This window comes from Temnothorax nylanderi, unplaced genomic scaffold, assembly GCF_030848795.1.
Source record: "Temnothorax nylanderi isolate EJ_2023f unplaced genomic scaffold, tnyl_v1.0 TNYL_tig1376_pilon, whole genome shotgun sequence".
Taxonomy (NCBI): Eukaryota; Metazoa; Arthropoda; class Insecta; order Hymenoptera; family Formicidae; genus Temnothorax; species Temnothorax nylanderi.
In genome coordinates this window covers 1-11,926 of record NW_027250438.1, presented here as the reverse complement: position 1 = coordinate 11,926, position 11,926 = coordinate 1, and the positions used below count along the sequence as shown (strand labels likewise).

The window sequence follows — 11,926 nt, the reverse complement described above, 5'->3', positions numbered from 1 at the left end:
AACGGTTTTTAGCTCGCTGGAAAACGTGCTCGATTTTTCGAACGCCAAGTCAGGGATGAAATGATTTGGGGACAAATGAAAGAGCTTGCGCTCATTATTCAAGCCGTGGTATACGATAACCATGAGGTCTCGTTAGGTCGTATTCGTTGTTAACGAGATTATCTCGAGTCGCTCGACTTGAAAGCGGGTTAAGCTGCCCTAACACTAATAAAACTTTTCTATCTATAAAATAAAAAATTAGATTACATTAGAAAAATATAAATAGTAAATAACAGCATGGCTTCATATAAGGAAACTCAATGATGAAACATAAAAAGATTAGATATTAAACAAAAAAAATACAGTAATGAGCTAAAGAAAAATGTGCAATTTTTTAAACTTATGTTTTCGATTAGATGGCAAAATTCCCATTCACAAGTGTGTACTCACTACCAACTTGCAACAGGTATTGACACGATGGATTTTAACGTTTAATGTATACCATCGCTCCTCTAACAACGATATTTAGCACTACGTCGTTTTGCCTATGTCGTTTTAGTGGATATAAATCAGGCATTACATCTTTAACAAAGAGATTCGTTCATTTGCGAGAGCTATATTAAACTGATTCATTACCAAATTACGACGTATTCAGATATAGGGGAGAGTTGGCAATTACCGAGCCCCTAAGAACCGAAGCGTATATCTAAGCTCAGAAATGCTTCAAAAAAACAAACTGTGCAGTTTTAGATAGGTCATTTATTTAGCTATCCATATATCATAGCAATAATCTTGAAAGTTAAACACAAACTGAAATATTAATAATTTTCCAAAAAATGAGAAAACGCGGTATTATCAAACTAGTCTGATAATATCGTGACCAGGTCTGATAAAATCGTGCCCAGTTTAATAAAGCCGTACCTATAAAAATTACTCTGGCTTCAGCCAGTGACATGAAGTAGAACACAATAACAAAATGTTTTTTTTATATTTATGCATTAATATCGTCTAGTAGGTACCTACATATAAAAATAAGTGTATGCGTTAACAAATAACGATCATTATAAATTCAAATCAAAACTTAAGCAACGATCTTTTCTGTAAGCACCTTACATTGTAAACTAAACAGTCTTGGTAACTCTTAACACACAGTTATCGTTATACCTATGAGTATTATACCTTGGGCGCGAAATTATCAAACTCAATCATTTCACTTTACAACCTTAAAATATATAGGAAAGAAACGCGTGTTTCTAAAATGCAAGGTTGGGTAAGTTAACTTTTTTTTTTAACTAAGTTAAGTTAAAGTTAACAGCCTTGAAAATTTAACTTAGTTAAGATACAAGTTAATCCATAATGAAATTAATTGAATTAAAACTTAAGTTAATAATAATTAGTAATTAAAAAGTTAAAAGTTAAATTTTTTTGTCGCCACGCTGGACCAGAACCGAAACGAAAACGTGATTATAATTGATCATATCATTCAACATATCGATTGATACATTTGCGACGGAAAAAGATTTCCCTCAGGCACTCAAACGTGCTTTTATACAATATAATACCTCGATACCATCTTCAGCTCATTGTTGAACGGTTGTTCAGTGCAGTGCAGTGCCTCCTGCACTGAACAACCGTTCAACATGAGCTGAAGATGGTATCGAGGTATTATATTGTATAAAAGCACGTTTGAGTGCCTGAGGGAAATCTTTTTCCGTCGCAAATGTATCAGTCGATATGTTGAATGATATGATCAATTATAATCACGTTTTCGTTTCGGTTCTGGTCCAGCGTGTTATTAAATATAGCGTTTGTTGTAAAGAGGTGGAAGCCAGTGGCCAGATCGACTATACTGCGTTTAGTGCGTTCACGGAGATAAGTAATAGTGCTGCGACTAGCGTATACGAAATGGGGCATTCTGAGCTTTGTGATTGGTCAATTCTTCTAGAAGCATACAACCAATCACACTACACGGAATATGGCCCCCCATATAGGAGTTGCCAGATGTTACAATGAAACCAACGCTTGGCCAATACTACGGCAGTCAATTGTCGGCCAAGGTTCTATCAGCCAGTGCTGGGCCATCACTGGCAAATAACTGGCTGCCTACCTATATAGAATAATCCGGCATTACAACGAAGACCAACACTTGGCCGATGGTTGGCAGCCGTACGTCGCCCAACATTCTGTCAGACAGTACTGGGCCATCACTGGCAAATAACTGACTGCCTACCTATATAGAATAATCTGGCATTACAATGAAGACCAACGCTTGGCCGATGCTACGGCAGTCAATTGCCGGCCAAGGTTCTATCAGCCACCCGTGTAAAAATTTGTTAGGGATGGCCTTACATAACATAAGGCGCCGATCATTAGTTATTAGGGATGCCATAAGAAAGGTTTCCTTATTTTTGTCTAGTAAGACCCTTGTAAAGATTTGATAAGGATATTTTAACTTCATAAATACTTATTTATTAGGGCTCCCTTACGGAAAGAAACTACAGCCAGTAAATATTACACTTGTGTAGTTACTACAGGACCACCTGTAGTTATCACAGAAAGGAACACAATAATCTGTAGTTATTACACGCTGTAATTACTTAGTGCGTGAAATCCCTGTAATATGGAATACACGTCTAATCATGAAGGGTAAATCCACTACACGTGTAATCCACTATATATGTAATATACTACACGTGTGGTAAGTGATTTGTGTAATAGACTACACGTGTAATCCATTATATGTGTAATATACTACACGTGTGGTAAGTGACTTGTGTAGTAGACTACACATGTAATCTACAAAATGTGTAATACACTACTACACATGTGTATTAAACGTAATGCTACCAGTAATCCATAAAATTTGAAATAGCGAGTCTTATCATATATGGAGGGGTAAAAACCACAGTGGTGTAAGTCAAATTTTTAAAAATATTTTCTCGTGTGCATAGATGCAATTTATATATTGTACAGATTGCATCTATGCACACGAGAAAATATTTTTAAAAATTTGAGTTACACCACTGTGGTTTTTACCCCTCCACCTCCATATATAGTGTACTTTTACTTCAATGCAGCTGTATATATATAAATTATTTCTATAAATATTGTTTGAAATTTATTAGATTTAATGTATCACTTTTTAACCACATTTTATTATTTTTAATTTCATATTTTATAAGTAATTTCATAATGAACCGGCACTGGTTTCTGACATTCACCCGACTTTAAGAAATATTATATCATATATCCAATTTAAAATTTTATTACTCTTTTTAAACTGAATTTGTATCTTAAGATGATTTTTGAAAAATTATATATTTGTGCTGGTTATGACATATGTAGACTATATATAACACTTACATCAAATTAAGAAGTAGTCTACCACGTAAGGCAGTTGGCTCACGATCCAGAGGTCCCGAGGTCCCGAGTTCGAATCCCACCAAGGTAAGTGTGTTTTTCAAATACAAGAAAATATTTATAATCATAGACTGCATCTTAAGAAACAAATTTAGTTATAAAAAAGTAATAAAACTAAGAAAAAAATAATTTTTTTTTATGCCGGGTGAATATCGGAAATCAGTGTCCTCTAGTATTAAGAGGACTGCAATCTTGTAGTCCTGTAATCCTGTAATATTTTCCTGTAATCCGAGCGTATAGTACGAAAATATTACAGTATCAAGAGACACGGTAGTGTCTCGCGCCAAGTACACGCGGAGCGAGACCGACCGTGACTCTTTTACGCGACGCGACGAGTTGCGAGTACTCGAGATGTTGAGATCTCATATAACGAGTGAACGGATCAAGTTTTAAGTAGGCTTGATCGATAGCTTGGGTCGATTTGGGGGGGGTTTCTCTTATAATATTCCGCTACGTGCCCTACGAGCGGAAATATTGCGACGCAAAGTCCAAATGTGAAAATTTATTTTTAAGATACTACTTCTACTTCTACGTCGACCGTCTCTCATGCCATGCCATCATTTCATTGGCTGGAGTCGCGTCCTTTTCACTTTTTCGACACCAGGGCGGTGCTAGTATCGCCAGTTTCGATATGCACATATGTATACGTGTGTGTATGTGTACTGCGCGAGTGCAGATAGTGCGTTTAGCGCGCTGTCACACATCAGTTAACCTATCTCGAGAGATACGGTAATACGCGCGGAGCGAGAGGTAGCCTGTTCACACGAGGCGTTTCTGCCGCGCGATTGCGGCCGTGCGTTAGCGTTTGCACGAGCCGCACGCTGTCGCGAGGTAAGGTGCGACAACGCGCGTACGTGAAACGGTAGTAACACCGTAATCGTGCCGGCGATATACTGAATTTGAATTGCTTCGTGCTTATCTGGAGATTTCGTATCCCTACATCGTGTTACCACCGCTGCCGGAAAAGGTTCTCTACGCTTGGCAGAAAGTGACGACTGACAAGTTCGATCCCGACTTCGTTGATCGCAGAAGAGCTGGACTCGAGGTACGTTTCCGATTTGCAATTATAACAGTATCGTGCGATGAATGTTGTACTAACCTCAAAGTCGGAGCATCCTTGCTCACCGCTACGGGATCGACGTAAAGTTTTTTTTAATCTTCCGAATTAGCGTCGCAACAATATTAGTCTTCCATTATCTATTGCCTCACAACTTTTCGATTTTAATATTCTGTAGCTGTATAGTTATTTGTACACAATCGTGATATTAATATACATCAGATTGTTCATGTTTTTGTGCTGTTACAGTTCTATGATTTAGAGGAACTGTTTCGTAACGGTGGCCCCGTGCCAGATACAAATTACATATTCCTGGGAGATTTTGTCGACCGGGGCTACTATAGCTTAGAAACGTTTACTCGTCTGCTCACACTTAAAGCTAAATGGTCCGACAGGATAACGTTACTACGCGGTAATCACGAAACTAGACAAATCACGCACGTTTATTGGATTTTACGGTAAGTGCGCAACGATACTTTCTTTTCTGGGCTTTTTTTACATTTGTGTATAATAAAGCTTTGATTTCATTGGTCTCTTCATTTTCTGTTCTAGATGAATGCCAAAACAAGTACGGCAATGCTAATGCGTGGAAGTACTGTTGTAGGGTATAACTCCACTTTTGATTACGCTCGAATAAAATTCTGTTTTAGTTAATTGATGAACAGGTTCTTTGTGTACACGGTGGATTGTCTCCAGCTATTAGAACACTAGATCAAATTAGAACGATTGAAAGAAATCAAGAGATTCCACACAAAGGTATTAATTGTATAAAGTGATATGTTATTGCAAAAGTTACATAATAATTAAAAGTTACATGACTGGATATTTACTGTTATTGTACAATAATAATAAAATATCGTTGCTTAATTGCCATATTACAGGTGCTTTCTGTGATTTGGTCTGGTCCGATCCAGAAGATGTAGAAACATGGACAGTAAGTCCGCGTGGTGCAGGCTGGCTGTTTGGCAGTAAAGTGACTTACATGTTCATGGAAGTGAATGATCTTAAACTCATCTGTAGGGCGCACCAATTAGTTCAGGAAGGTATGTCTTTGCTCAAATATTTCTGTCGCAGATTTTTTTAAATATCTCGGAAGTATGTATTGATGACGCATATTTTTATCATGCAGGTTATAGGTACATGTTTAATGACAAACTCGTCACAGTGTGGTCGGTCCCAAATTATTGTTATCGATGTGGTAACATAGCTAGTATCATGCAGTTCACGACAGTGGATCAGAGATCACCAGTGCTGTTCCAGGCAGTGCCTGATTCCGAGAGAGTAATCCCACCTCTAATGCCTACTCCGTACTTTTTGTGATCTATCTTAGTGGCTCATCTGTACGGATGCGGAAGAGAAATGTCTGTGTCTAGACTCTACGGAATCACATGATTTGATTGGCCGGATTATATATTGACGGCAGGGAGCTGATACTGATTTGGATTACAAGGAAGATAGGAGTCTTGGTGCTGCTAGTGTTATTAATAAAAATATGAAACCGCTCGTGAGACGTTCAGACAGTGCAAAGCATAGAAAACCTTCAATCAATACAAAGGGTGATTTTAGCAAAGCGCTCTCCTGTGATGAATTCGTTATAAAACCCGGTATAAATACATTTGTCTTAACAAGGCGAGTAAATCAACCGGGTTTATACAAAGTTAGCCAATTATCACTGGTAATAGAAGAAAAATTAGAGTTTTTATCGCCCGTACTGAATCCACGATTATGTTACGAAGTAGCAAAGACGCAGCCAACGATATCCGTAAATTGTGGCAGAGATTTACTGGCAGGTCTTATTCAAGATATTGAATTAGTTATTTCGAGCGGAAGTACAAAGATAACCGAAGAAATGAAATTAAAATTACGCACATCACGCGGATTGACAGTGCAATCACAAAGTGTTGAAAAAAGTAATGGTGAAGGAGTTAGAGACACCATTGCCAACGTGCGAACCATTTCAAACTATAAGAGTGCAGTTAAAGATCTTAGCTGAATTACCACCAAAGAAGGATGCTTCATCTATGGAACATAAAGTATTTAACACTTGTAATTTTATTCTATTTCTCGCACAATGAATATTATAACTTAACTTTTTTTTTTAGTATACAATGTCCATGGGGTTTGGAAGAAAGCATATCGTTGCATTTTGGTCCACCATTGATGTCAAGTATGAAACTTCATACAGCAAAACAAAGAAAATTCATTCAAATTGTCGTGACTGGCTTGACAAGTCAACTTCTACAATTAACTGAACCTGAATTAATGACAATTTCGTCAATAGACGTTAACTTTAAAAGTTTAAATTCTGTCGCGGGTCAAAAATTAGTGATAGGCAATGGAATGAACGTTTCTTTTATGTGGAATTTGAGATCTCATCAAAAGATGAGAAATCCACGATACCAATAAAGACTGACTTTCGTGTAAAATATATATCAGTCAATTGATACTGAAGAATTAAATAATACACATGTTGACGATGATCCACTACATATACATAATCTTGAGAGAATTGAGAAAGCATGTAGTGTTTACAGATGCAACTTTGATATTACAGATTATGTGGTAAGAACAACTATTCATTATTAATTGATATATATATATATATATATATATATCTATATGTATAAAATTATATGTTATATATCTATCTAAATATTTTATTTACTTTAAATGAGAAGTTGTGGATTAATGATGATGTAATAATGTAGGATCACTATGTACACTTGTAAAAATTGCATTACATTACGATGCTTTCCAGACTTTATTCACAGTATCCTCGAAAGTTGAAGCAAGTGGTGGTGGAGGAGAGTTTTGTCGTGCTGGTAGTATGTGCCACTTGTGTCTTACAGTGATGCGCATGCCTAGTCTTAGTCCAAATCCTCCTCCACAGTTAATGTATGAGGTTCTGGCGGACCAAACTATGTGGGCGGTGTGTGGTCGGACAGCAGGCATTGTATCGTTAGAAATAGTAGAGAAACAAAGCGTCACATTAGATGTGATGCCTCTGACAAGTGGTTATTTGCCTCTCCCTGTTGTTAGATTATCTCGATACATACCCGCAACAGAATCGAAAAATGGTAAGTTTAAGTATTTTACATTATATGTCTACATATGTGTACGTTTTATTTGATTTATGAACAAATTCATGAATTTTTATTGTAGATATTTGCTATAATTTTTGAAAGAAAAAGATATTACGTTTGCCTCTGAGTTGTATAAATTTCTGTAACTGTTTTATTTGTTTCCATTTTAAGATATCGTCCGTAATAAAAATGATTTAGGATCTGGTCCTCGATTAGAGCCATTTAGTCCGGGACAAGTGTATAATGCCAGTAAAGCACAACAGGTGCATGTTCTGCCAGCAGCTCCATCAGAATCGAATTAAAGATGTATAAATTGTTGTTGAAGACATGTACATGTTCTTTGATTTCGTGTAACAGGTCATAAACATCTTTAATTAGGAAGAACTTTAGGAAATAATCGCAAGTTGTTTTTTTGTATCAAAACGAACAATTATGTAAATATCGCATTTTAAATTCATATAATAGATAAGGATTATGTTATATCATATAAATTAATATTTTGAAATAAGCAAATCGGCATTGGATATAATAGTTTAATATTTACTTTTATTTCTATCTGACAAAATATAAATGTTCGATGATACATAAATTACATTGTTTACGTGATATGTATTTACGGTGTATTCATAGAAGATATCCATATGTATTGTAAAAATTGCAATTTTATTTATATATATTTTTAAATATGATTTTGAAAATACGTATTATTAGCAAGCTATTTTTTATGTATTTTTACAACATGCGTTTTGTACAATGCAACATTAAACATTTGCTATTTTATTACTTGGTCAAATAATAACAAATACCTAATCATAAGTTAAAAATTTACATATCTAAAAAATATATTTAAGTGTTATTATAAAAGTATAAATTATCCTCTAGAATTATAATATTACATATCATTATTTATATTTAGTTTCAAAAGAAGAAAATCATTATACTTGTATAGTTAATCATAAAAGGCATGGTGATAATAGTTTATCGCTGCATTATTATATATCATAATTTAAATAAGACTTCATTATGTATCACATTTCTGTTACTTGAAAAAATGCTTTTTAATTTTAATTTATGTAACATACATGTACACGCTTATAATATATTAATTGACTGTATTTTTTCATAGATTGAGAACAGTTCTACGGCGAAAGATGGAACAGGAAGTTTCGAAGAAACAATCGTATCATTAGACGAAAGATTTACTAAAGTATTGACACGACTTCTAGATCGAATTTGTGATTTGGGTTGTGATAATAACAATGAGAAATTACTTAATGTGTTATGTCGGTAAGAATTTTATTTATATAATTTTTATGCATCCTTTTTTTCTCACACAATTGATATAAAATTAGATACTAATTAATTCTAAATTATTTATGTTGAATTAGACTTGACTTCAACATGTTTTACACCGACATACTAATACGTCGAGGGAAAGAAAAGACCGTCCCGCAGCAAGATATATCTGGCTAGTAATATATTATTTCTCATTTATGCGTACATTGCACATGCAGACGTTGTACGCATGCATGCATGAAAGATGGAGTAGACAATAATCTGATCAATATTACATGTTTTTATTGTTTTTTTATTTTACAAAAGAAATGATTATTTCAGGGTATATAAGAGTACATAATATAATGGAAGTATATATATAATATAATGGAAGTATATAATATAATGGGTATATGGAATCTTATCTATCTATACTGTCTGCCTCTGCCTCTGCCTCGTCTAATGCCCCAATGATAGTATGGTGATGAAAGTCTGTACAGAAAGGCCATAAATCTTTCTTCTTGCCGCCGTATCCCCGTGGCTCTGCCTCTTGGTCTTTGAACTGTAAAATAATATGTATATTGTATAAGAAATTTTATGAATTAAATACATATAATATGAATTAAATTTATATATAACGAGAAGATATTTATTAATTTCGATAAACATATTACCTTGTCTATTATCTTCGGTATAAATTACGGTACTGCACAACTTGTATCAGTTGTATTGTGGAGTCCACTCTTATAATGTGGCATACTTTTGAATTGATAGTATAATTACTGTCATTAATAACAATTCTTTCCACTGAAATATTATTATGGTAATAGGAGAGAATAAATTATATATAAATAACCAGTACGTTATAGTGAGCTATGTTCTCTTCTAGCTATATTAATTTTTGCCATCATATTGTGACAGCAGGCCATGCACCATTTCTGCTGTGTTTCTGCTGTTATTAGCTCATATGGCTCATGTCCAATTCTTGCTACATTTTTACTATCACATTGTGACTGCATGTTGTGCACGATTTCTGCCGCGTTTCTGCGATTACATTGTGGGCAGCAGATCGTGCTGCTAGAAAATAAGCTTAATGAGGACGCAGGGGACAGGAATCTGCTCGATGGTCATGCTCGGATCTGCTGGCATACTGTCGGCATTCTGCTAGCATTTGGCTATTAGGGAATAGTGTAATAGTAATAGCATAATGTTAAAGCTAAATGGCGCGCGCGAAGCGCGCGCGTCTGTAATGTCTAGTGTCATATATTGAGAGACCGACGTATCTTACGAAGAAGTATCTTAATAAATAAAATTTTTACATTTGTTTGGACTTTTACGTCGTAATATCTTCGCTTATTAATTAACCTACTAGATCGATCGATAACAATGCGAGCGCGATATCGAAACTGGCGATACTATAGTATCGCCAATGTCGAAAAAGTGAAAGTTACATTTCTCTGATATATATATAATATATATTGAGATATATTGAGAGACGTCGACGTTAGTAGAAATATCTTAATATAAAATTTTCGCATTTCGACTTTGCGTCGCAATATCTCCGCTCGTAGGACACGTAGCGGAAAAATAAAAACACGTTGGCCTTTGGCCAACTCGAACGTGCGTATCCCATACGTATAAAAGTAAAGTACCAGTTCAAATACAGATAGCGAATTGGTTTTCAGTCATAAAAGGTTCCATAATTTATGTGCTTTAAATATGCACAATGAGATTTCCGTGCTTATTCCTTTCGCCGACCTGAACGTGAATACCCCATACGTACAAGAGTAAAGAACCAGTTTAAATACAGATAGCGAATTGATTTTAGTTTTAAAATGTTTCACATATTATATGCTTTTAAATTATGCATAATGAGATTTCTGTGCTCATCCCTTTCAGCCGATCCAAATGTAAGCACCCTATACATACAAGAGTAAAGTACTAATTCAAATATAGATAGCAAATTGGGTTTTAGTCTTAAAATGTTCCACAATTTATATGCTTTTAAAATATGCACAATGAAATTTCTGTGCTCATCCCCTTCAGCCGACCTAAACGTAAGCACCCTATACATATAAGAGTAAAGTACCAGTTCAAATACAGATAGCGAATTGGTTTTAGTCTAAAATGTTCCATAATTTATATGCTTTAAAATATGCACAATGAGATTTCTGTGCTCATCCCCTTCAGCCAACTCAAACGTAAGCACCCTATACATACAAGAGTAAAGTATCAATTCAAATACAAATAGCAAATTGGTTTTAGTCTTAAAATGTTTCACAATTTTATGCTTTTAAAATATGCACAATGAGATTTCTGTGCTCATCCCCTTCAGCCGACTCAAACGTAAGCACCCTAACATACAAGAGTAAAGTCATTCAAATACAAATAGCAAATTGGTTTTAGTTTTAAAATGTTTCACAATTTTATGCTTTTAAATATGCACAATGAGATTTCCGTGCTTATTCCCTTTTGTCGACCTGAACGTGAATACCCTATACGTACAAGAGTAAAGTACCAGTTCAAATATAGATAGCGAAGGATTTTAGTCTTAAAATGTTCCACAATTTATATGCTTTAAAATATGCACAATGAGATTTCTGTGCTCATCCCTTCAGCCGACCCAAACGTAAGCACTCTATACATACAAGAGTAAAGTACCAATTCAAATACAGATAGCAAATTGTTTTAGTCTTAAAATGTTCCACAATTTATATGCTTTTAAAATATGCACAATGAGATTTCCATGCTTATTCTCTTTCGCCGAGCTGAACGTGAGTACTCCATACGTACAAGAGTAAAGTACCAGTTCAAATACAGACCAGCGAATTGGTTTTTGTCTTATAATGTTCCATAATTTATGTGTTTTTAAAAACACTACAAAAAAGCGTGATATTCGTACAAAATTACCTTTTTCAAAAAAATGCGCCAAGTACACGCATAGTAGTATATATGTATTATGTTGTTACCTCGAAAAAAACAAAGTGGTAGTATTATACCTCGAAATAACATCCTGTACATACTGTTTATAAAATGCGTAATACTACAAAAAGGCGTGATATCTATACAAAATTACCTTTTTTAAAATGCATATTTACCCTATTATATATAA

General features: G+C 34.8%; 2 pseudogenes; both read left to right on the top strand.

Annotated features, from left to right (window-relative positions):
• The first annotated feature begins 4,288 nt into the window (after nucleotides 1-4,288).
• On the top strand, nucleotides 4,289-5,877 carry LOC139787270 (serine/threonine-protein phosphatase 6 catalytic subunit-like; annotated as a pseudogene).
• Nucleotides 5,874-7,863, top strand: LOC139787271 (trafficking protein particle complex subunit 10-like; annotated as a pseudogene).
• The last annotated feature ends 4,063 nt before the right edge of the window (nucleotides 7,864-11,926 follow it).